Source organism: Paroedura picta, chromosome 5 (genome assembly GCF_049243985.1).
Source record: "Paroedura picta isolate Pp20150507F chromosome 5, Ppicta_v3.0, whole genome shotgun sequence".
Taxonomy (NCBI): domain Eukaryota; kingdom Metazoa; phylum Chordata; class Lepidosauria; order Squamata; family Gekkonidae; genus Paroedura; species Paroedura picta.
In genome coordinates this window covers 12,044,136-12,069,875 of record NC_135373.1, presented here as the reverse complement: position 1 = coordinate 12,069,875, position 25,740 = coordinate 12,044,136, and the positions used below count along the sequence as shown (strand labels likewise).

At 49.2% G+C, this 25,740-nt stretch overlaps 1 protein-coding gene across 1 annotated transcript in view; it reads right to left on the bottom strand.

The window, feature by feature from the left end:
- Positions 1–25,740, bottom strand: part of SLC8A2 (solute carrier family 8 member A2) — a 167,906-nt gene that overhangs the window by 73,506 nt on the left and 68,660 nt on the right. The gene's annotated exons all lie outside the window — the stretch shown is intronic.

The window sequence follows — 25,740 nt, the reverse complement described above, 5'->3', positions numbered from 1 at the left end:
CAAGGGTCAACAAGGGAAGAGATCCCAAAACAAAGTCTAAGACAAAGGGAAGAGGCCACGGGGACAGAAGGAAATGGAGTTGAGAAGAAGAAAAAAAATGAGAGTACTGGTAATTGGAGACTCCCTGCTAAGAGGAATGGATCGCCATGTGGCTGGGCCCGACCCCCTAACCCAAGAGGTGTGTTGCTTGCCAGGGGCGAAAATTAAAGATGTTTCAGAACGGCTGCCCAAACTCCTCAAATATACGGATCACTACCCATTTGTGATGGTCCATGTGGGAACAAATGACATGTCCCTGAACACCATCACTCCTATTTAAAAAGACTATCAAGATCTGGGGAGGAAGCTCAAGCAAATGGGGGCACAAGTGGTATTCTCTTCAATCTTGCCTGTCAAGGGAAGAGGAATGCGTCGGGAGAGGAAGATAATGGAAGTGAATCACTGGCTGCGTAGTTGGTGCCGGCAGGAGAGATTTGGTTTCTGGGACCATGGGATAGGCTTTCTTGAGGAAGGCCTACTAGCACCTGATGGACTGCACTTGTCGAAGCTGGGGAAGAATGTGTTTGGCAGGAACCTGGGGAGATTCATCAGGAGAGCTTTAAACTAAAGCCACTAGGGGAAGGAGACGATCAACATAGGGAGTGCATGGAAGGAAAACGATCGGAGGCAGCCCAACCGGCAAGGCCAGATCATACGGAACCAAAAGTAAAAGGATTCAGATGTCTTTATACTAACGCCCGAAGCATAGGCAATAAAAAGGAAGAGCTGGAACTTCTCATGCTGGTGGAAAGGTATGATCTAGTAGGTGGATGGATATGAACTGTTCAGAAAAAACAGAATAGATCGAAGAGGTGGAGGAGTGGCACTGTATGTGAGGAAAGGGCTTACCTGTCAGGAAATTCTAGTGAAGGAGAGCATATCTATGGTGGAAAGCATCTGGGTGAAAATAAGCGAGGGAAAACAAACAGCGTGGTGGTTGGTGTCTGTTACCAACCATCTGACCAACGAGAGGATGTGGATGCTGCACTTTGTGAGCAGCTTGAGAAAATATCCAAGCGGCAGGACCTTGTCATCATGGGTGACTTCAGTTTCCCAGTTGTGTGCTGGGAAACAAACTCTGCGAAGCGTCCTCAGTCATGCAACTTTCTGACCTGCCTGGCTGACAATTTCATTTATCAAATGGTAGATAATGGTTTAGCCTGGAGAAAAGGAGGTTGAGAGGGGACATGATAGCCCTCTTTAAGTATTTGAAAGGTTGCCATTTGGAGGAGGGCAGGATGCTGTTTCTGTTGGCTGTGGAGGAGAGGACATGCAGTAATGGGTTTAAACTTCAAGTACAATGATATAGGCTAGATATCAGGAAAAAAATTTTCACAGTCAGAGTAGTTCAGCCGTGGAATAGGCTGCCTAAGGAGGTGGTGAGCTCCCCCTCACTGGCAGTCTTCAAGCAAAGGTTGGATACACACCTTTCTTGGATGCTTTAGGATGTTAGGGCTAATCCTTCATTGAGCAGGGGGTTGGACTAGATGGCCTGTATGGCCCCTTCCAACTCTATGATTCTATGATTTTATACTGGGCTCATGCTGGGGAGGGGGTTATCTGGAGGAGGGGGTATCAGGTAGAGATTGAGAAATCCTCAGAGATTTCTGAGGTGGGGCTTAGGGAGGAAAGGGAACTCAGTGGAGTACATCGCCATAGAGTCTACTGTCCAAAGTGGCCACTTTCTCCAGGGAAAAGATCTCTGTCCCTTGATCAGCTGTAATCCTGGGAGGTCTCCAACCACTGCCTAGAGCAGGGCTGCCTTGTTCTATTCATCATGAGCCTTTTCTTTCAGGCCTCCCGAGGGAGCACAGAGAGGAGGGGAGGGATTTGCAAGCATCTGTGGCACCCAGTGAAACTGGGGTCCATTCCACACAAGTTTAATGTAGCAGGAGTGTGGCAAATTGTAATCGCTACTAATATGCAGTTATGCACGACGTCGTACACAATCTGCCACACTCCTGAAACTGTCCCGCTAAAAGCACTTCGTTGTAGCGCTTCCAGGGAAATCCCAAAAAGTGGATTCACCCTCTGGAAAGCGCTACACTCTTGCAAACAATCTGCAACAGTTTCAAAAAAGTTCTGTGCGTTACCATTGTTGCGGTTTCAGCAAAGTCCCTCCCCCTGGCTCTCTCCTCTGAACTTCCGGCGAAGCGATCGCCATTTTTTTTCTCGGAGCAAGCGGAGAGCAACGAACCGGCGAGCCTTCATTCACCCAGCGAGGCTTTTCTGGCTGCAGTCCTTCCACAGAGCTGCTTTAAAGCTCGCCTCAAGTCACCAAGCACAACACAGCCCCATTTGCAAATTCCCTTTATTTTCGGCTGAAAATCACGCCCATGCAAGGGGGGGGGTTCACTCGGGGGAGCGTGGCAATGATGAATCGGCAGTTCACAAGCCAGCTGCCAGCTAGATGGGTCTCTATGTTAGGAGGAAGAAAGGAATCAAGGCATATTCGTTGCAATGTGTTTTTGTTTTTTTTTAAACTGTTCTTAAAGGCAAAGGTGCTTTTCCAGAGCATGGTAACAACTGCCCATTGGCTGCTAGTTTGATTGACAGCCAGAGGCGGGACAAAGCATGGAAAAAATTGCTTCCTTTATAGCGATTTTTGCCAAGACCGGAAACCTGTGGGAAACGATTGAAACGCAACTGGATTCCACTACAAAGGCAAGTATGCGTTACGCCAAATTCCACTATTTAAAATTCCGTTTTTTCTTTCCGAAAGCAATTTGCCACATTGAACCTTGTGCAGAATGGACCTGGGCTTTTGGCTACGAGTGCGGATTTACCTCTCTCTTGGGTACTTTCAGAATCCCAGCTATTGGTCTTAAAAAAGGAGGGGGGATGTCTCAGGCATCTGTTTTTCCAGCTCCCCCAGCACCTTCCAAGCTTGGCAGAACTGGCCTCTCTGGTTCCCCTCTGGGTGCAAAGAGCTCTTTCTCACCCAAGCAAGCAAACCAATGAAGCGCCACACCAGGCACAGATAGATCTGTGAGAGTCTACCGGCAAGGCAGAGGTGCTCCAGGGAAATCGGCTTTAATAAAGACACGCGCAGCCTCGGCCTTGGCTGTGTGGGCGGGTGATGGAGAGCTTGCTGGCTGCAATAGTGGGGGTGGAAATTGGAGAGGGAGAGAGAGAGAGAAGGAACTCTCGCATCTGTGGAAATGTATGTGCAGCTTTCCAAAAGGAGAATGATCTGGAGCACAGTGCGGCACTTGTCAATAGCAAGAAAATTGATGGATTTGGTTGTGTAATAACAGCCCAAAGACACTCCCATCAGATTGGTATGGTTGCCAAACTCCAGGTGGGACCTGGAGATAGAGTTGTCAGAACTAGGTTGGGAAACTTCTAGAGATTTAGGGATGAAGCCTGGGGAGTACAGGGGCCTCGGGAGTCTACCCTCCAAAGCAGCCATTTCCTCCCAGAGAACTGATTTCTGTAGTTTGGAGATGAGCTGCAATTCCAGGAGATCTCCAGGTTCCACCTGGAGGCTAGCATTCCTACCCTGGAGATCTCCCAGGATTCCAACTGATCTCCAGTCTGGAGAGATCAGCTGCCCTGGAAGAAGCATCTCTGCCCAGCTCCCTCCACCCTCCAAAGTGCCCCCAGATCTCTAGAAATTCCTGAAGCCAGAGTTGGCAGCCCAAAGCCAGCCCTGGGTGGACACTCAGATAAAGAATGGGCCAAGCAGTCCTTCTAAGATGTAAGGACTAAATTTTGTATGCTCTTATGGCTGGGACACATAAATTGTGAGTCACGTGCAGCCAAGGGAGGATGTGTTTGATGGTTTCAGATGGCTCTTGGGAACCAAAGTGGACAAGCTGCTGGGGTCAGTAAGGGCGACCACTTCCCCCTTGATCCCTATCTGTCTTGGTTACTCAAAATGAGTGACTGGCAGATATGAGGCTCTCTGGGAGAGATTGTCAACCTCTTCCTGTCTACAGGGGAGTTCCCAGAGGCACTAAAGGAGACAGTGGTTCATTCCTTGCTGGAAAAAAAACATTGCTGGACCAGCAGAACCCAGCCAACTACCGCCCAGTTGTGTATCTTGCGTTCCTGGGGAAAGCAGTTGAAAGGGCTGCGGCAGGCCAGCTCCTGGCTTACCTGCAGGAAATTTCAGTGCTCGATTCATGCCAGTTAAGCTTCCATCCTGGCCCCTGGGAGGAGATGGTGTTGATCACCTTGGTGGATGATCTCCAATGCCAGCTGGATCAGTGCGGATCGGCCATATTCATACTACTCAATCTGTCGGCCACATTTGATGTGGTCGACCACAAGTTTCTGGCCCACCATCTTGCCGGGGCTGCGATTCAGGGAGCAGCCATTCAGTGGCTGTGTTCCTTTTCCCGGAACCAGACACAGATCATCTCTGTGGGGGAGTCTCTATCGTGCCCAGCCTGTGCTGAGACAGCTGCGTTGGTTACCAGTTCTGGCCTGGATCAAGTTCAGGGTCTTGGTTCTCATGTTTAAGGCCATCGTGACTTGGGCGCTGCCTGAGGGACCGCTTGTCCATCAAGATGTCCACTGGCAAGACCAGAACTCCAGGAGCCCTCTGACTGTGGGCCCTGGAGCACCAGAATGCAGAGCATCACTGCCCCAGTCAAAGTGCTGTGCACAGTTCTACAGTTCTTCAGAAAGGATGTGAGTGGAACAGAGTCGGTGCAGGAGAGGACAAGGAGGAGGATGCGGGGCTTGGAGGTCAAGAAACCCTGTGAGGAAAGGCTTGGGAATGTCCAGCCTGGAGAAGAGGAAAGGGAGGGGGGGACATGATGGCTCTCTTTGAGTATTTGAAAAGCTGTCACCGGCGTGTCAATGCGGTGCAAGACAGCTTTATACATTCACAAGCGAACTCCATCACTCCTGGTTCCATACGCAGGGGTAGTCAAACTGCGGCCCTCCTGATGTCCATGGACTAACATTCCCATGAGCCCCTGCCAGCGTTTGCTGGCAGGGGCTCATGGGAATTGTAGTCCATGGACATCTGGAGGGCCGCAGTTTGACTACCCCTGCATACTGGTATCCTCTGCAGCCCTGCCGAACTGGTAATTCTTTGGAGAATGCATCCAGGTAAGCAGGACACCCAGAAAGTTCTCATCAACCACTTTGCCGGCTCACTCTTCTCTGCCACTCAGGTTCTGCACGGGCGTGGTGCATGTGCTTTAGCCTGTATGTGCTCTGCGCAGGACTTCTCCATCCTGCACAATCAACATTTCTCATTTTTTACCTCTCTTTCCAACAGACTTGGGTCTTTAGAGTGGCAAGGCTCCTGGCTCTTGGAACAAAGTGGTATCAGCTGGCAAAGATCAGGCCTACATTCCCTTTAAATCACTGAAAGGAGGGAAATTCCATCTTTGTGGCAAGGGGGAATGAATCGTAACGCATAAATACAGAGGGGGAAAGAAGGAGGGACGTGGCAGGACTGAGAAAACAGCCCCAGAAAGCAGAGCTCGGTTGGCCATCCCTTCAGAGGGGGGGTTTGACCTCGATGAGGGCAGCCCAAAGGAGGCCAGCTAAACTCCCCAAGTCCCTTCCTCTCCCCTCAACAGACACCCTGTGTGGTAGGCAGGGCAGAGGGAGCTCTGACAGCACTGCTTTGTGAGAAGACCTTTAAGAGGACTGTGACTAGCCCAAGGTCACCCACCTGGCTCACCAGAGTAGAAGCTGCCACTCTTAACCCCAACACCATACTGGAGCAGCCCTTTCGTTTCTGTGCCCATCGTGTCAAAATGTGCCCAGTGGTTCAAAAAAGCTGGGACCCCCAGGCATCCTGGGAGCATCCTTGTTCCTCTTCTCATTGTTGAAAAAATAAATTAGTGACAATCTGTCTCTCACAGAGCATGTGCAACACATACATGCTCCAGGGCTCCGTGGTGCTGCCCCCCTCCCTCTCTCTCAGACACACACACAAATCCCTCCCCCCTCCCCCCACTGTCATAGATCATAGAATCAAAGAAATGGAAGGGACCTCCAGGGTCATCTGGTCCAACCCCCTGCACAATGCAGGAAATAGCCACAAGAGCCAAGCCAAAAGTTCTTTTGAATGAATTTCAACCCACTCGTTCTTGACCAACCATCTGGTGCAACAGAAAACAACTCCATCCTCTGTTAGTATTTTAAAAGAAAAAACTCCCTTTCAGAACATGCATTTCCCCACCACCACCACCAGCAGTCCTAACCCAGAAGGGAGCTGAGTGGAGCTCACTTGCCTTGCATGATCCCAAGAAAATTGAGGCTGCATCTTCCTCTAGTCTGTTTGCACCTGGGCAAGGATTCAAATCTGTTTCCCCAGGCATCTAAGGCCTGAAGATTTTGGGAGTGGAGCCAGAGGAGGGCTGGGTTTGGGAAGGAACTCCAAAGGGATCTCATGCTCTGGAGCAGACCTTAACTGATTTTCTCAAGGCGAACTGATCAGTTGTAAAAGCGGGAGTGCTCCAGATGTCACCTGGAGGCTGGCAACTTCATGTCTACCCCAGCACCCTGATGCCTAACATTCGGTGGCACTTTCCAAGATTTCCTCTTTGACTGTGATGCTCTCCTCTGAGGCAGCCTTCCAGAGGCAGAGGAGCCATAAGTCATCCTGACAGGCCACCTACTAAAATTATCCCTTGCCAAGAACTTTATTAGTGAGATCCAGGACAGGCCTCCTGCCTCGGCTGCACAAAGCTTTCCTTGCACCACATCTGCCCTGTCATCCAAACTTCCTTGACATTGGCAGGGTTTGAATTGGCAGAGAGAGACAGAGCACCAGGCTGCTTTAAGAATCGTTGTTTTTATTGTGGAGAGAGAGAGCATTCACTATCTAGCTAGATGTGGTCTGCTGGCATTCCCTTGGAGAAAATGGCTGCTTTGAAGGGTGGACTCCACAGCATTAGACTCTGCTGAGGTCCCTCCCTGCCCCAAGTCCCGCCCACTCCTGGCTCCACCCCCCCCCCCCCCAAAATCTCCAGGAACTTCCCAACCCACAGCTGGCAAGCCTAGGGTCAGCCCTCCCCCAGGATGGCCCCTGACCTTTACATAGCTCTCTTGTGAACCTTGGGGACCCAAATTGGACCCTGGACTCAGTCTCTTCTCCTTCCGTCTTCACTGCATGGGCATGTTGATCAAGGCGAACATATCCTCTGAGGAGTGATCAGATCGGGTCACAGGGCAGGGAAAGGGAGCCAGAGGCTGAGATGTCCCCTCCCCTTGCAAAGCATGTTGGGATGCTGCTTTAGGAAATGGCATGCTGCCCGTGGAAACCCTCTTCAAACAAGCAGGAGCAAAATGCTATTACAAGGTGTGGAAAATGCCCTTTGCACATGCATATGCTCAGGAGGACTCCCGCCCCCAAGCGCCATAACTCTGTCTTGGGGCAGGTGGCAAAGTAAACCAAGGTCAATGTTCCCAATTCATCCAGGGGTTTGTTGCGCCACGGACCAAGGTGAAAGTCTGAGGCAGGATTGTAAACCTGCAATGTCATTGACCAAGGCACCACTAGATCTCACCTGCCAGATCCAATCAGTTTAAAGTGAAACTGATCAATAGCATGCACTGGTGCAAAGTTCTATTGTACAGAAGTTGGGGTTAGTTGTGGGTTTCTTAGTTCAGGTCCGTTTCTGCTTCTGTCCTGCTGGGGTCCTAAGACATTCTCAAATCTGCTCTGGTTCAGCCTCACGTGGAGTACTTTATTAAGTTTTGGGCACCACAGTTGAAGAGGGATGTTGACAAACTGGAACATGTCCAGAGGAGGGCAACAAAGATGGTGAGGAGTTTGGATACCAAGACATATGAAGAAAGGCTGGGGGAGCTTGGTCTGTTTAGCCTAGAGAGGAGATGACTGAGAGGGGATCTGATAACCATCTTCAAGTATTTAAAAGGTTGCCATAAAGAGCCTCTTTTGGCGCAGAATGGTAAGGCAGCAGGCATGCAGTCTGAAAGCTCTGCTCATGAGGCTGGGAGTTCAATCCCAGCAGCCAGCTCAAGGTTGACTCAGCCTTCCATCCTTCCGAGGTCGGTAAAATGAGTACCCAGCTTGCTGGGGGGTAAACGGTGATGACTGGGGAAGGCACTGGCAAACCACCCCGTATTGAGTCTGCCATGAAAACGCTGGAGGGTGTCACCCCAAGGGTCAGACATGACTCAGTGCTTGCACAGGGGATACCTTTACATTTACATATAGAGGATAGAGCAGAGTTGTTCTCTTTTGATCTGGTTGAGAGTTGATCTGGTCGAGATGGATGGACCAGATCCAATGGGATGAAATTAATTCAAAAGAAATTCCATCTAAACACCCGGAAGAAGTTCCTGACAGTTAGAGCTGTTTCTCAGGGGAACAGGCTCGCTCAGGAAGTGGTGGGTTTTCCATCTTTGGGAATTTTTAAACAGAGGCTGGATCTGATGGAGAGGCGAATTCTGTGAAGGTTCAAAGGGGCGGCAGGTTACAGTGGATGAGCGAGAGGGTTCTGAGTGTCCTGCATAGTGACCGGGGTTGGACTCGGTGACCCAGGAGATCCCTTCCAACTCTATGATTCTATGATTCTGTGAAATCATAGAATCATAGAAGCAAAGAGTTGGAAGGGGCCATACAGGCCATCTAGTCCAACCCCCTGCTCAACACAGGATCAGCCCAAAGCATCCAAGAAAAGTGTGTATCCAACCTTTGCTTGAAGACTGCCAGTGAGGGGGAGCTCACCACCTCCTTAGGCAGCCTATTCCACTGCTGAATTAATTTTTTTCCTGATATCTAGCCTATATCGTTGTACTTGAAGTTTAAACCCATTACTGCGCGTCCTTTCCTGTGCAGCCAACGGGAACAGCATCCTGCCCTCCTCGAATTCCACTGCTGAACTACTCTGACTGTGAAAAATTTGCGTTTTAAACATCCTGCCCTCCTCCAAGTGACAACCTTTCAAATACTTAAAGAGGGCTATCATGTCCCCTCTCAACCTCCTTTTCTTCAGGCTGAACATTCCCAAGTCCCTCAATCTTCATAGGGCTTGGTCCTTGGCCCCAGATCATCCTCGTCGCTCTCCTCTGTACCCTTTCAATTTTATCTACGTCCTTCTTGAAGTGAGGCCTCCAGAACTGTACACAGTACTCCAGGTGTGGTCTGACCAGTGCTGTATACAATGGGACTATGACATCTTGTGATTTTGATGTGATGTCCCTATTGATACAGCCCAAAATGGCATTTGCCTTTTTTACCGCTGCATCACACTGCCTGCTCATGTTTAGCTTACAATCCACAAGTACCCCAAGGTCTCGTTCACACACAGTGTTACCTAAAAGCGTATCCCCCATCCAGTAGGCATGCTTTTCATTTTTCTGACCCAGATGCACAATTTTAACTTATCTTTATTAAATTACATCTTGTTCTCATTTGCCCATTTTTCGATTGTGTTCAGATCTCGTTAAACTCTGTCTCTATCTTCTGGAGTATTTGCAAGTCCTCCCAATTTGGTGTCATCTGCAAACTTGATTAATCCCTCTACCCCCTCATCCAGATTGCAGTCCTTCAATGTATCCATCAGAACATCATGGGGAACCTTATCAAAAGCTTTACTAAAATCCGTCAGGTTGGTCTGACAGGACCTGTTGGAGACAAATCCATGCTGACTTCCTTGGATCACCAAATTGTCCTCCAGATGTTTGCAGATCGCTCACTTTAATATCTGCTCCATTATCTTTCCTGTTGATACAGCCCAAAATGGCATTACCGCTGCATCACATTGCCTGCTCATGTTTAGTTTACAATCCACAAGTACTTTTCATTTTTCTGACCCAGATACAGAACTTTAAACTTATCTTTATTAAATTGCATCTTGTTCTCATTTGCCAATTTTTCCATTGTGTTCAATGGAACACTGCTATTCCACTGCTGAACTACTCTGACTGTGAAATTTTTTTTCCTGATATCTAGCCTATATCGTTCTACTTGTAGTTTAAACCCATAACTACGTGTCCTCTGCTCTGCAGCCAACGGAAACAGCATCTTGCCCTCCTCCAAGTGACAACCTTTCAAATACTTAAAGAGGGCTATCATGCCCCCTCTCAACCTCCTTTTCTCCAGGCTGAACATTCCCAAGTCCCTCAACCTATCTTCATAGGGCTTGGTCCCTTGGCCCCAGATCATCTTCATCGTTCTCCCCTGTACCCTTTCAATTTTATCTACGTCCTTCTTGAAGTGAGGCCTCCAGAACTGCACAAAGTACTCTAGGTGTGGTCTGTCCAGTGCCGTATACAATGGGACTATGACGTTTTGTGATTTTGATGTGATGCCTCTGTTGATACAGCCCATAATGGCATTTGCCTTTTTTTACCGCTGCATCACACTGCCTGCTCATGTTTCGTTTACTGTTCACAAATACCCAAAGGTCTCGTTCACACACAGTGTTACCTAGAAGCATATCCCCCATCCAGTAGGCATGCTTTTCATTTTTCTGACCCAGATGCAGAACTTTACACATCTTTATTAAATTGCATCTTGTTTTCATTTGCCCATTTTTCCATTGTGTTCAGATCTCGTTGAATTCTGTCTCTATCTTCCGGAGTATTTGCCAGTCCTCCCATTTTGGTGTCATCTGCAAACTTGATGAGTAGTCCCTCCACCCCTCATCTAGATCATTAATAAATATGTTTAAAAGTACTGGGCCGAGCACTGAGCCCTGAGGTACCCCACTACTCACCTCCCTCCAGTCTGATGAAACACCATTGACAACAACTCTTTGAGTACGGTTCTCTACCAATTCCCTATCCACCTAACTATCTGAAAATCCAGATTGCAGTCCTTCAATTTATCCATCAGAACATCATGGGGAACCTTATCAAAAGCTTATCCAAGTAAACAACATCAACCGAATTTCCACGATCCAGCAAACCTGTCACTTGGTCAAAAAAGGAAACCAGGTTGGTCTGACAGGACCTGTTGGAGACAAATCCATGCTGACTTCCTTGGATCACCAAATTGTCCTCCAGATGTTTGCAGATCACTCCCTTTAATATCTGCTCTATTATCTTACCAACAACAGAGATCAGAATCACTGAATCCAGCTCTTCCTGTAGTTTCCCAGGTCATCCTTTCTCCCTTTTTTGAAGATCGGAATAACGTTTGCTCTCTTCCAGTCCTCCGGGACATCTCCAGTCCTTAAAGAAGTCCAAAAGATGATAGACAAGGGTTGTGCAAGTTGTCTGGAAAGTTCTTTGAGCACTCTCAGGTGCATTTCATCCGGCCCAGGGGATTTGAACTCATCCAGTGCTGCTAAATGCCTCTCAACAACCTCTCTGTCCATGTGAACCTGCTACCCAGACACTTACCTTTGGCTACGGCCATCTCTAGATATGCCTAAAACCTTTGATCTGTGGAAAAAAACAGATGAGAAATAGGCGCTGACCCTTTCTGCTTTCTCTGCATCCTCCGTTAGAGTTTGTCCATCCGCACCCAACAGTGGGCCTATTGCCTCCTTTACTTTTGCTCCTCACATAACTGAAAAATCTTTTCTTGTTACAGTGGGCTTCCCTGGCCAATCTTAGCTCACTCTCAGCTTTGTCCTTTCTGATGATTGATCTACAGTGCCTAGTAACCTGTAGGTACTCTTCTTTAGAGCTCTGTCTTCCGTCTGAAACGTCTTTAATTTTTGCCCCTGGCAAGCAACACACCTTTCAGGTTAGGGGGTCGGGCCCAGCCACATGGCGATCCATTCCTCTTAGCAGGGAGTCTCCAATTACCAGTACTCTCCTTTTTGTTTTCTTCTCAACACCATTTCCTTCTATCCCCGTGGCCTCTTCACTTTGTCTTAGACTTGGTTTTGGGACCTCTTCCCTCGTTGACACTTGCACCTCCTCTGCAAGGGCCTGAAATCTATTTTGGAGCTCCAAAGGTCCCGAGAACCATCTCGCTCTATGCCGTTGAGTCTTTTTTCTGTCTATAGAGGTTCCGTAATGAGGTCAATCCCCTTATCCTCTTCCAGACTGGTTGTATCCTCTTTATTCCAAGTTGCACAGCTCCGGTCTATGAACTCCTCCCCATTCTTAATTTGGGTTGGAGTAATAGTCCTCTGTTCTACACCCGTAATCCTTTCCTCCAAAAGTCTTACCAGCTTATACTTGAGGCAGATGTAGTCCATGTTGTCTACAGGGAGGGAGGTAATCATGTCTCACTCACTGCAGATGATGGGATGAGTGTCCTGGAGGTCCATTGTAGGCAGTGCAACTACTAGGGAAATATAATCTACTGATTCTAATTGCTAGGCCAAGAACCCCAGGCTAAGAGCCACAGGCCAAGAGCCCTTTGTCTCTCGTCCAGGAGCAGCCCTTTTTAATCCTACCAGCAATCACCCAGCAATCACCTCACTCAGCACCCACAATAGCCTCACCTGGTCAGCAGCAGCAGCAGCACTCTCCAGCAGCTTTCTCCACATGCTCTTAGTTGTCTGAGCTCTGCCTCTGGCGAGGAGCAGCCCTTTTTAATCCTCCCAGCAATCACCCAGCAATCACCTCACTCAGGGCCACAATAGCCTCACCTGGTCAGCAGCAGCAGCAGTAGCACTCCCCAGCAGCTTTCTCCACGTGCTCTCAGTTGTCTGAGCTCTCATGAATGAAATGGGCTTGTTTAGAAAATGCATCCACTACCACCCAGATGACAGTTTTCCCATCACTGGGCGGCAAGTCCGTGATAAAATCCATTGTGATCTCCTTCTATGGGGCCGAGGGTGTGGGCAACAGTTGCAGCAACCCACCAGTTTGGAAGTGAGACACACCAGGCAGCCTTACACGTACAGTTCCACATCCTTTCTCAACGTGGGCCACCAGTAATGCCGCCGCACCAAATGCAAGGTTTTTATGAAACCAAAATGCCCAGCCGCCTTAGAGTCAAGACACAGCTTCAAAATGTCTTTTCACGTTGCTGCAGGTACAAGCAGCCTGTCCTCCTTAAAAAACAGACCCTCCTACTCCAGGAGGTTGGGGCGAAGGCGGGCAAACTCAGGGTCCAGTACTACATCCTTTTAGACCCAACCCACAGGGAAGGCCCACCCCCCTTCGCCTTGCTACACATCATCACTGTCAGTCCCAACTGGGAGGGGGTAAACACGGTGTCGACCAATCGGTCATGCTTATAGTCATACTGGGGGAGGCACGAGAGTGCATCAGCCAAAAAGTTCATTTTGCCCGGCAGATGTTTTAGGGTGAAATTGAAACGGGAGAAAAACTCCGCCCAACGCACCTGTTTTGCTGACAGCGACTGGGGCTGTTTCAGGGCTTGCAGATTTTTATGGTCTGTCCATACAATAAATGGGTGTGCCGCTCCCTCCACCCAGTGCCGCCAGGTAGCCAGTGTAAGCTTCACTGCCGCTGCATCCTTCTCCCAAATTGCCCAATTTTTTTCAGCCCCCGAAAAGTTTTTGGAAATGTACACCAGCGGGTGCAGCTTCCCCTCCAGCCCCACCTGGAGGATCACAGCCCCCATTGCTACATTGGAGGAGTCCACTTGCACCGTAAAGGGTCTGTGGGGGTCAGCATGAGCCAACATGGGCTCAGTCGTAAAAAGGCCTTTGAGGCGTTCAAACGCTGCGTGGCATTGATCCGACCACGCCAAAGGCGCACTCGGCTTAGCTGCCATCTTCCAGACCTTTGGTCTTTAGCAAGTCAGTCAAGGGGAGAGGTCTTTAGCAAGTATGTCAAGGGGAGAGGCACTTTGGCAAAATTGGGGATGAATGAGCGATAGAAGTTGGCGAATCCCAGAAAACTTTGCAACTGCTTCTGTGTGCGCGGGGATTCCCACGCCAACAAATCCCGGACCTTCCCCGGGTCCATCTCAATCCCTGCACAGGAGGAAGTCCACCGCTTCCCAGTGAAACTCGCACACGCACTTTGACAGTTTCGCATAGAGGTGGTGTGCACGTAGCCTGCGCAAGACCTCGCGCACCAAAGACACGTGTTTCCTGGGGTCTTCGGAATACAGCAAAATATCTTCCAAATAAACCAGGGCCCCCTTGTCCAACAGGTCATGCATCACCTCGTTAATGACATTCATGAACACGCCTGGAGCACCGGCCAGGCCGAACGGCATGATGGTGTACTCAAACTGCCCCAAAGGGGTATTAAAGGCAGTCAAATATTCGTGCCACTCCTTAATCCGGACTCGGTAGTAAGCCTTCTGCAAGTCCAGCTTCGTGAAAATGTGAGCCTGCCCCAGGTGGCTCAGCAAGTCTTTTATTAACGGCAAGGGGTAGGCGTTGGTGGTAGAGACAGCATTCAGCCCCCTGTAGGGTCCCGTCTTTCTTTTTCACAACCATAGGATCCCATCTTTCTTTTTCACAAACAAGACTGGGGCAGCCATAGGGGAGGTAGCCGGGTAGATAAAACCACGGGCCAGACTTTTATCGAGGACCGCACGCAGTTCCTGCATCTCCCGTGGGCTCAGGGAGTACAACTTGGCCCACGGGAGGGGCTCTCCCGGCTTCAGTTTGATCGTACAATCTGTCATACGGTGGGGGGGGGGGTAGCTGATCGCACTCCCTCTCTGCAAAGACATCCTGGAAGTCCCAGTACTCTTTGGGCAGACCCTCAGGACCCACTCTGGCTAGGGCAGCAGCCGCAATCCCCTTCCGCTCTGGAGCCCCCTGCTCTTCTGGGTGGCGGTGCCCCTCGCAACCCAGTTCCAGGAACCGCACTTTCCCCGTACTCCATTGGATGCTGGGGTCGTGCTTGCGCAGCCAGTCCAGCCCCAACACTCACGGGAATGCTGAGCTGGGCGCCACCACCGGTTTAATTTTCTCCCAGTCCATTTCTAGCAGGGGCGTCCTGCTCACTGCCTCTCCTCCTGGGATGGTCTTCCCATCCATTTGGGTAAAGCGGAGCGGTTTGGCCAACGGCTCCTCACCCACCCCCAACGTCTCAGCCAGCAGGGAGTTTATTAAAGCCTTAGTGCACAGAGTCATAAGCACAAATGGTTACATGGGTAAAAAGCAATTGAAGGTACACACACACAAAGATGGAGTCTCTCTGGTTAGCATGGCACAGACATGGCAGAGAGCAGTGGACTGATCCTGACACTAAGGAGGAGGGATGCCAGCCTCCAGGTGTAGCCTGGGGATCCACCAGAATTAAAGCTCGTTGCCAGACTACAGACATCGGTTCCCTTGGAGAAAGTGGTTGCTCCGGAGGGGGGACTCTATGTTCTCCATATTTCCTGTCCTCTCCAGCCTCTAACCCCAAATCTCCAGGAGTTCCCCAGCCTGGAGCTGTCAACCCTCCTCTCCCCCACCCCCCACTGGTGACCAGGGGAGACCCAGCAATAGGGATGCCAGCTGCCAGATGGGGCCTGGAGATCCCTTGGAATTACAGCTCATCTCCAGATTAAAGAGGGGGGGGGGGGTCCAGGACCATTCTGTGCACCTTCCAAAGCAGCCCATTTCTCCAGTCAAACAAAAGTTTTAAAGAAATAAATATATTTATCTACATTGTCTGGAGATCAGTGGTCATTCTGGGAGGAGGGAGGGAGGTGATTTCTTGACTGTGATAGAAGATTGAGGGCCAGAGGGCTTTCTGGGGGTGGCTTGATCCCTGCAATGTGACACCCCATGTGCTCCACTCTGGCCCAGGCGGCTTCTCCCCCCCCCTCCTCCTCAGCCAACTGTGCCCATGGCAGGCGAGAGGTCTCCTTCGATGACAGATTGGCTCCCTGCATGGCGCGTGGGATGCCTGGAAGCCTTCCTTTCCCAGACAGCTGAGCTCAGGCGTAAACCGGCTTCTCAAGCAAGAAGCTGACAGGGCTTTCTGAAACAGCAAGTGAAGCAGGGCTAAGGGGGTAACTGACCGAAGGTCAGGCTGGTTTCGGGGGGCCCTTCCAGTGCTGCGGGGGGGGGCACTTAGCCAATCAACAACTGGTAGGGTTCTGGGTTGGGGAATACCTGAAGATTTAGGGGGCAGAGCCTGAGGTAGGCAGGGCTTGGGGAGGAGAATGCTGGAAGGGAAGGGAGCATGTGAAGGGTGGGCGCTACTCAAACAAGAGCTATTGCATGCTCAATCAATGACTATCCCAGAAAGACGAAAACACTGCAGGAGCTCTAAGAAACCTATTTGGATGAACAGAGAACGTCAAGAGGAACTAAGAAAGAAAAGGGAAGGACAGAGTTCTAAAGAAGAGTACCTACAGGTTACTAGGCACTGTAGATCAATCATCAGAAAGGCCAAAGCTGAGAGCGAGCTAAGATTGGCCAGGGAATCCCATTGTAACAAGAAAAGATTTTTCAGTTATGTGAGGAGCTAATGTAAAGTAAAGAGGCAATAGGCCCACTGTTGGGTGCGAATGGACAAACTCTAACGGAGGATGCAGAGAAAGCAAAAAGGCTCAGTGCCTATTTTACATCTGTTTTTTCCACAGGTCAAAGGGTTTAGGCACATCTAGAGTTGGCAGTAGCCAAGGGATAGTGTCTGGGTGGCAGGTTGACATGGACAGAGAGGTTGTCGAGAGGCATTTAGCTGAGTTCAAATCCCCTGGGCTGGATGAAATGCACCCGAGAGTGCTCAAAGAACTTTCTGGAGAACTTGCACAACCCTTGTCCATCATCTTTGGGACCTCTTTAAGGACTGGAGATGTCTCGGAGGACTGGAAGAGAGCAAATGTTATTCCGATCTTCAAAAAAGGGAGGAAGGATGACCTGGGAAACTACAGACCAGTGAGTCTGACCTCTGTTGTGGGGAAGATAATGGAGCAGATATTAAAGGGAGCGATCTGCAAACATCTGGAGGACAATTTGGTGATCCAAGGAAGTCAGCATGGATTTGTCTCCAACAGGTCCTGTCAGACCAACCTATACCACTCATCTCATTACCTAAAGGAGTTTCAAAGTGGCTGAAAATGGCCTTCCCATCCTGTCTCCACAACAGACACTTTGTGAAGTAGGTGAGGCTGAGAGAGATCTGACAGAACTGCTCAGCTCTGTGATGGTCACACATATGGAGGAGGAGCAGGTAATCAAATGAAGTACATGATAGCAGGTTCAACTGCGGCATCCCCAGTTAAAAGGGTCGGGCAAGAGAAGATGAGAAAGACACTGGAGAGCTCCTGCCACCTTGAGTAGACACTACCTGAGACACAGAGCTAGTAACAATATGAACACACAATATCTGAAATCCTATTGAGCTATTGCCAGTCTCAGTAGACAATACCTGAGACCCTGGAGAGATGCTTCCAGCCGACGTAGACAATACCTGAGACCCTGGAGAGATGCCGATACTCTGAGCAGACAATACCTGAGGCCCTGGAAAGATGCTTCTAGTCTGAGAAGACAAAACCTGAGGCCCTGGAAAGATGGTGGTGAGCTCCCCCTCACTGGCCGTCTTCAAGCAAAGGTTGGATACACACTTTTCTTGGATGCTTTAGGATGCTTTGGGCTGATCCTGCGTGGAGGAGGGGGTTGGACTAGATGGCCTGTATGGCACCTTCCAACTCTATGATTCTATGATTCTATACTGCTAGCCTGAGTAGACAATACCTGAGGCCCTGGATAGATGCTGCTAGTCTGAGTAGACAATACCTAAAGTCCTCGGGAGACGCTGCTAGTCTAAGTGGACAATACCTGAGGCCCTGAAAAGATGCTTCCAGTCTGAGTACACAGTACATGAGGCCCTGGAAAGATGCTGCTAGTCTGAGTAGACAATACCTGAGCCCCTGGAAAGATGCTGTTAGTCTGAGTAGACAATACCTGAGTCCCTGGGGAGATGCTTCTTGTCAGAGTAGACAATACCTGAGGCCCTGGAAAGACCCTGCTAGTCTGAGTAGACAATACCTGAGACCCTGGAAAAATGCTGATAGTCTGAATAGACAATACCTGAGACCATGGAAAGATGCTGCTAGCCAGAGTAAACAATACCTGAGACCCTGGAAAGATGCTGCTAGCCTGAGAAGACAGTACCTGGGGCCCTGGGGAGATGCTTTAGGATGCTTTGGGCTGATCGTGAGTAGAGCAGTGGGTTGGACTAGATGGCCGGTATGGCCCCTTCCAATTCTATTATTCTATTATTCTATGCTGCTAGTCTGAATAGACAATACCTGGGGCCCTGGGGAGAGGCTGCTAGTCTGAGTAGACAAAACCTGAGCCCCTGGAAAGATGCTTCTAGTCTGAAAATACAAAACCTGAGCCCCTGGAAAGATGCTTCTAGTCTGAAAAGACAAAACCTGAGGCACTGGAAAGATGCTTCTAGTCTGAAAAGACAACACCTGAGGCCCTGGAAAGATGCTTCTAGTCTGAAAAGACAAAACCTGAGGCCCTGGAAAGATGCTTCTAGTCTGAAAAGACAAAACCTGAGGCCCTGAAAAGATGCTGCAAGCCTGAATAGACAATACCTGAGGCCCTGGAAAGATGCTTCTAGACTGAAAAGACAAAACCTGTGGCCCTGGAAAGATGCTTCTAGTCTGAGAAGACAAAACCTGAGGCCCTGGAAAGATGCTTCTAGTCTGAGAAGACAAAACCTGTGGCCCTGGAAAGATGCTTCTAGTCTGAGAAGACAAAACCTGAGGCCCTGGAAAGATGCTTCTAGTCTGGAAAGACAAAACCTGAGGCCCTGGATAGATGCTTCTAGTCTGAAAAGACAAAACCTGAGGCCCTGGAAAGATGCTTCTAGTCTGAGAAGACAAAACCTGAGGCCCTGGAAAGATGCTTCTAGTCTGAGAAGACAAAACCTGAGGCCCTGGAAAGATGCTCCTAATCTGAGAAGACAAAACCTGAGGCCCTGAAAAGATGCTGCTAGCCTGAATAGACAATACCTGAGGCCCTGAAAAGATGCTGCTAGTCTGAGTAGACAATATCTGAAGCCCTCTGGAGATGCTGCTAGTCTGAGTAGACAATAACTGGGACCCTGGAATGATGCTGCTGGCATGAGTAGACAAAACCTGAGGCCCTGGAAAGATGCTTCTAGTCTGAAAATACAAAACTTGAGGCCGTGGTAAGATGCTTCTAGTCTGAGAAGACAAAACCTGAGGCCCTGGAAAGATGCTGCTAGTCTGAGTAGACAATACCTGAGGCCCTGGAAAGATGCTTCTAGTCTGAGTAGACAAAACCTGAGGCCCTGGAAAGATGCTTCTAGTCTGAAAATACAAAACTTGAGGCCGTGGTAAGATGCTTCTAGTCTGAGAAGACAAAACCTGAGGCCCTGGAAAGATGCTGCTAGTCTGAGTAGACAATACCTGAGGCCCTGGAAAGATGCTTCTAGTCTGAGTAGACAAAACCTGAGGCCCTGGAAAGATGCTTCTAGTCTGAGTAGACAATACCTGAGGCCCTGGAAAGATGCTTCTAGTCTGAAAAGACAAAACCTGAGGCCCTGGAAAGATGCTTCTAGTCTGAAAAGACAAAACCTGAGGCCCTCGAAAGATACTTCTAGTCTGAAAAGACAATACCTGAGGCCCTCGAAAGATACTTCTAGTCTGAAAAGACAAAACCTGAGGCCCTGAAAAGATGCTGCAAGCCTGAATAGACAATACCTGAGGCCCTGGAAAGATGCTTCTAGTCTGAAAAGACAATACCTGAGGCCCTGGAAAGATGCTTCTAGTCTGAAAAGACAAAACCTGAGGCCCTGGAAAGATGCTTCTAGTCTGAGAAGACAAAACCTGAGGCCCTGGAAAGATGCTTCTAGTCTGGAAAGACAAAACCTGAGGCCCTGGAAAGATGCTGCTAGTCTGAAAAGACAAAACCTGAGGCCCTGGAAAGATACTTCTAGTCTGAGAAGACAAAACCTGAGGCCCTCGAAAGATACTTCTAGTCTGAAAAGACAAAACCTGAGGCCCTGAAAAGATGCTGCAAGCCTGAATAGACAATACCTGAGGCCCTGGAAAGATGCTTCTAGTCTGAAAAGACAAAACCTGTGGCCCTGGAAAGATGCTTCTAGTCTGAGAAGACAAAACCTGAGGCCCTGGAAAGATGCTTCTAGTCTGGAAAGACAAAACCTGAGGCCCTGGAAAGATGCTGCTAGTCTGAAAAGACAAAACCTGAGGCCCTGGAAAGATACTTCTAGTCTGAGAAGACAAAACCTGAGGCCCTCGAAAGATACTTCTAGTCTGAAAAGACAAAACCTGAGGCCCTGAAAAGATGCTGCAAGCCTGAATAGACAATACCTGAGGCCCTGGAAAGATGCTTCTAGTCTGAAAAGACAAAACCTGTGGCCCTGGAAAGATGCTTCTAGTCTGAGAAGACAAAACCTGAGGCCCTGGAAAGATGCTTCTAGTCTGAGAAGACAAAACCTGAGGCCCTGGAAAGATGCTTCTAGTCTGAGAAGACAAAACCTGAGGCTCTGAAAAGATCCTGCTAGCCTGAGTAGATAATACCTGAGACCTTGGAGAGATACTTCCTGGATCCCATTAACTGTTTTCAGTTTCAGCTTTTTTATCATTGAAAAACCTCTGAAACTTTCTTCAGGCTTTGAAAGACCCCAGAAGTGGCGTCATCATCCAGAATTTTGTTGGGAAGCATAGCTGTGTACACTCCCTCTCAATACATATTTTTAAATAGATTAAAAATGAATAAACTCCCACCCAATCAGTAAATCCTTCCAGGACCCCCAGGAATTCCTAGGGCTTCATGAAACCATGGTTGACAAAGCCTGGAGTAGGAAATAAGTGAGACTCTGTTGAGCTGCTTCCAGTCTGAGTAGACAATACCTGATGTCCCATTGAACTGCTGCCAGGCAGAGTCAACAATACTGATCTTGACAGACCATTGGTCTGATTCAGTATAAGGCAGCTTTGTGTGTGTCCGTCTCACTGCAGCCTGCCTTCAGGAATACGTCAGCAAATTGCGTTCACGATCATGGGAGAAGAGAAAGCTTCCCCTTTTCAAATTCACATCCAGTCACCGCTCTAATCTATGCATTGCCCCAAACTGGTCCTTGCTGGGATCCATGAATCTCTCCTGGGGAGACAACACCACGCTGGCCTCTGGACCATCCATTTCTTCCCCGCCTCAAAGTGGCAACGGATCCTGCCATTTCATCATGAGAAACCACATGCTCCCTGCGGTGCATTTTTAAAATAAGTGCAAGCCTCCAGATCTAGCCGTGGGCGGCAGAGACAGCAAGAGAGAGAGCATCGAGAATGTGAGTGGAATATGTGCAAAGGAAAGGTCTGAAACACAGATGGCACCTTAGCAGGCAGCAAAGCCAAAAGAAAAAAATCCAGTTTGGAATATAAAATAAGCCCTACTCAAGCAGCAAAAGTTCTCATGGTCTCCCTAACCTTTTGTTGAGCCTGTGGGCACATTTGGAAATTTGGGAGTCGGGGTTTGAGCACCACCCCCAAAGCGGGTCCCACAGGAGCGGAACCAAACCCAAAATGGCTTCTACAGGAGACAGAGACCACGGAATACGTCCCCTTACATCACCTGGGAAGACAGGAAGCCTGAAGAGGCAATGGAACCATACTTGTTGGCAGAATTTCTTTGAAGGAGGCTAGCCAAGAGCAAGTCCTGCCTTACAATGGCTCCACCCACTTTCTGAAAACCTCGGTGGGCACGCTTGAAAGTACTGGCAGGTGCCAATGATGCCCATGATGCCTGGGGAACCCTGCCCTAGGGAATTAAAGTGTTGTAGGAACTTTCAAGCCTCATCATGCACCTCCCGGGAATTTCTCAGGAACTGATTGGGGTCACAAACCAATTTTCCATCTGGTCAGGAGACCCTTATAACATTTCCCAACAAAGCCAGGCCCAGTGTAGACCAGAAGGAGCCCTGGCATTTCAGACCACCAAATCCCTGAAATCCAGCCATTACCGAAAAAAAGAGATGGGAGGAAATAGAGTTGCAGAAGGACTGGGGCAGAAATGCCGAATAATTGAGACAGCAAGGGATTGCTAACAAACTGTAGTGAAAACGAGACTTTAAAAAATTGTAACAAAGGAGAATGCAACTGGACTGGAAGGCTAAAAGAACATCATGAAATTATCTGGTCCCTTCAGTTGCAGACTGTACAGCAGTATCCACATGGATGGTTTGGAGAACAGGGTGTAAGACACAGGGTGGGACCCAGGAAGGGCCCTTTTTAGGTTGTTAAACCCCTTTTGGGGTAGAGGGGAAACATGTTCTTCAGGGGAAAGCTCAAAACCCCTCAACACATTTGGCCTCTGAACTCCATCCAGCGTTGGCCTCTGAACTCCACTTTCCTGCACGTTCCAACAGATAGAGGAGGCAGGACGAGGCAGACTATGTTATGGGCCTAGAAGGGATCAATCATAACGGAGAGACTGTTTCCAGTGGCATCCCCATAGCAACCACAATAGTTATTCTGGGCCAATCGTCTCCTAAGGATGAAGATAGGTATTGTGGAGTGGAGACAGCAAGGAAATGTGCCAAATGATAGGAAAGACAGGATGCTGGACCAGATGGATCACTGGTTAGACCCAGCTGGCCTGGGCCTCCCTGCCTCGGCCTCCCTGCCCTGTGGCTGGCCCTCCAGAGGAACTGGCTGGCCCCTGGGTGAGACGGGAGGCTGGACTGGATGGGCCCTCCCTGGAACATTCTGTTTTGCCCCAGAACTAGTGCCTGCCCTATGCCCGTTTCCCTGTGGGTGGCATAATCACAAGCCAGAGAAAACAGCAGCAATGCTATCCAGGGGCGAATAGGAGATCTGCTCTATCCTGCCACCACTTCTTTGGAAGGCCGGTTCTTAAGGCACTTTGCATTGCAGCCAGACCCTGTTAGAATCACAGAATAAGTTTGGAGGGAATGTCCTAGCAAGCCAAACTGCAGGGCAATCTCCACAGAACAGTGTGAGCGTGCGTGCACATGGAGGGGGGGGGGGTTGCCAGATTGAGCATGGAAAATTCCTGGAGATTTGGGGGGGGGAGCCTGGGGAGGGCAAGGACCTCAGTGGGACACAATGCCGCAAAGTCCCCCCTCCAAAGCCACCCTTTTCCCAATAGAACTGATATCTGTAGTCTGGAATTGAGCTGTTATTTTCAGGGGATCCCCAGGTCCCACCTGGAGGCTGGCATCCCAACTGCCACCAGTTTCTTAGGATGCAACCAATGAAGAAGAGCAGGTTTTTTAGTTGGGTGGGGGCTGAATCCCACCAATCAGAACCATGAGTTTCTGGGGCACACAGATGTCCGAGCACAAACAAGGTGGACAAACTTTTTCCAACCTCCATGTGGGGCCAGGAGCTCTCCTCGAACTACATTTCTTGCCCAGACTATAGAGATCAGTTACCTTCAAGGAAAAAGGCCAGTTTGGATGGTTTCCACTCCCAACTTTTTCCAGAAATTTCCTTACCTGGAGTTGACAACCCATGGTAGACATATCTTTGCAAGCCCAATTATCACACTGCCACGGTGGCTGAGGCTGGGCCATGGCAGGCATACGACTTCACTGCTAGGATTGCCATCCCCTGCCTGGAAATATCCAGAGATTTTTGGGGTGGATCCTGCAGAGTGCAGGGTATGGTGAGGGGAGGGACCAGAGCAGGTAGCAATGGCCACAGGCATAAGCAGCTTTAAAAGAGGGTTGGATATATTCATATAGGATAAGTTATCACTGGTGACTGAGAGGAACCTCTATATTCGGGTTCTTCTTAGATTCTTATGGGACTTCAGGGGGGCATAATGCCACAGCATTCCAAAGAGGCCTTTTACTCCAGGGGAACTCTTCTCTCTCAGAGGGATTTCAGTTGTAATCCCAGGAGATCTCCAGCTGTCACCCCACTGCCCTCTCAATCTCACAAACATGAACACTCATTCTGGTTCACTCAGCCAATAGCCCGCCCTGTCCCAAACCAGTCTTCTTTGGCCAAGACCTTGGAGGATTCTTCGCTTTTTAAAGAATACCCAACAAGCCATTAATTTCCCTGCAGGCTGTCAGGTTAGGCAAAAGCTGATGAACCAGCAGCCCCGAGAATTGTCAGGTTTGAAAAATCATTTATGCCTCTTCTGAGATTGGCAGGCCGAGGGACAGGAAGAAACCGGCACTACAGAAGTGCTTGCAGGGACAGGCAGATGTTTCAGTAGCAGCTGGAATGGAGCACATCCCTCCCTGCCTGCCCAAGCCTTTAAGTCATGTTCAGGAAGCTATGGGAAGGCCTCTGTTCTATGTCACTCAGGCCTGGAAGTCTTCATAGAGGAGCAGCAGCTGTTTGAGCTTACTCAAAAGGAAAGCATAAGAAGCAGGGGGAAGATCGTGGGACTCAGTTCCCTTAATGGCGTCACTTTCCTTTGGCTCATGGAGCCACATGCCGGCAGATCCGCCTGCCACCTTGGCAAAAGGTTCTCGGCACAAGGCGAAAGCAGCCACCCTACCAGAAAGGAATCCCAAGATCCAGACCCTGCCTTTGTTATCCGGAGTGCACTGGTGACAAAGGTTCAAATGCAGAGTGCCAACCTCCAGGTGCTACACAATCCAGAGGGAATTCTCAGGAGAGAGATCAGCCCCACAAAAAACAGTACTGAGAGAACCAATTTAGGTGTGGGAATCAGAGGCACAATATATTGCCAGGAGAATGAACTCCACAATAATCGATAATACACCAATGAAGTCCTATGGAAAGAGAGAAATAGTGGACCTATGGAAGGAAGCCTATCAATAAACAGTCTGCAATGGTCCTGTATAAGGAATCAACATAGACAAATGCAGTGGAGCACTTTGAAAATCTAATGCTGGTGATCCACATTTGGCTCTGTGGCTCGGCATTTAAAGTGACCGGTGAGTGCGCTGTTTAGCCTGGAGAGGAGATGACTGAGAGGGGATCTGATAGCCATCTTCAAGTATTTAAAAGGCTGCCATGTAGAGGATGGAGCAGAATTGCTCTCTCTTGCCCCAGAGGGACAGACCAGAATGAATGGGATGAAATTAATTCAAAAGAAATTCCATCTAAACATCCGAAAGAAGATCCTGACAGTTAGAGCAGTTTCTCAGTGGAACAGGCTTCCTCGGGAGGTGGTGGGTTCTCCATCTTTGGCGATTTTTAAACAGAGGCTGATTCTGTGAGGTTTCAAGGGGGTGGCAGGTTACAGTAGATGAGCGATAGGGATGTGAGTGTCCTGCATAGTGCAGGGGGTTGGACTAGATGACCCAGGAGGTCCCTTCCAACTCTATGATTCTATGAATATTGTTCTTCTGCAAGGCGCAAGTCCATCAGGATCAGTACGATGTCTGTTTGGCTCTCCTGGGACTCATTGAGAAAGAGATGCGAAAGAGACGGAATTACCTGGGATGTCTGGCAGGCCACAGAGCCAAACGTGGATTTATATTTAAACAACATCCATTTTTCAAAGTGCTTCAACACAGTTGTCTTTGCTGATTCTTCCTATGAGACAATCCCCGACTGCTTAGGGGAGATATTTATTCTGTAGGTTCACAATGTTTCGCTTTTCATGAAACTTCATTTTTTGATAAATATGGCTGCTGCCTTCCCAGCCACCAACTGTCCTCGTGGGAGACGCTGGCGTGGAAAGAAGCCACATGGTGGCTCCGAGAGGGCCCTCCCACCCGCTCTGTTGGAGCAACCACATGGCTTCTTTCCATGGTGGCTGGCTGGGTGAGGCCAGAGGGACGTTAAAAGGAATTCATTGTTTTGATAATGAAGTTGTACGCTCAGTTCTGTTATCCTCCAGAGTGACGATCACTGAGTGACAGAGATCAGTTTCCCTGAAGAAAATGGCTGCCATGGAAGGGGGACACTATGGCATTCTGCCCTCCTTGGGCACCCCCAAAAATGTCCAGGTATTTCCTTATATAGCGCTGCCAACT